Below are 633 nucleotides of genomic sequence, written 5' to 3'. Positions count from 1 at the left end.
GTCACAGTCATTCAGTCATTGAATCCTACTCAGAATACCACAGACAAGGTTTAGACCTTCCGGATTCTCTTGAATGCCGCCATCAGTCTAGCTTATACCACGAAGATTCCGGTTAAAGAATCCAAGAGATAACTACTTAATCTAAGGTAGAACGGAGGTGGTTGTCAGTCACACGTTCATGGTTGAGAATGGTGATGATTGTCACGGATCATCACATTCGTCCGGATTAAGAGCAAGTATTATCTTGGAATGGAAGAAAGCATGATTGAATGAGAAACAGTAGTAATTGCATTAATCCATCAAGACACAGCAGAGCTCCTCACCCCCAACCATGGGGTTTAGAGACTCATACTGTGGAAGAAAACGTGTACAATGTCATAAGATCATCAAAAGGTTGCATAAGGTACTGATACAATGTCAAAAGATCCTATAAATAGTAAACTAGTGTCCTAAGGTTTACAGAAATGAGTAAATGACAGAAAAATCCACTTCCGGGCCCACTTGGTGTGTGCTTGGGCTGAGCAATGAAGGAATTTCGTGTAGAGACCTTTTCTGGAGTTAAACGCCAGTTCTCATGCCAGTTTGGGCGTTTAACTCCAAGTTTTATGCCAGTTCCGGCGTTTAACGCTGGAA

At 42.0% G+C, this 633-nt stretch overlaps 1 long non-coding RNA gene across 1 annotated transcript in view; it reads right to left on the bottom strand.

Annotated features, from left to right (window-relative positions):
• Nucleotides 1–265: 265 nt before the first annotated feature.
• LOC127742390 (uncharacterized) overlaps nt 266–633 on the bottom strand; it is a 9,890-nt gene continuing 9,522 nt past the window's right edge. Inside the window, exon 2 of the long non-coding RNA XR_008003598.1 lies at nt 266–547. This is a non-coding gene — a long non-coding RNA (uncharacterized LOC127742390). The remainder of the gene's footprint in view (nt 548–633) is intronic.

Source organism: Arachis duranensis, chromosome 10 (assembly GCF_000817695.3).
Source record: "Arachis duranensis cultivar V14167 chromosome 10, aradu.V14167.gnm2.J7QH, whole genome shotgun sequence".
In the NCBI taxonomy this organism is placed as follows: domain Eukaryota; kingdom Viridiplantae; phylum Streptophyta; class Magnoliopsida; order Fabales; family Fabaceae; genus Arachis; species Arachis duranensis.
This window is presented reverse-complemented; position numbering and strand designations above follow the sequence as displayed.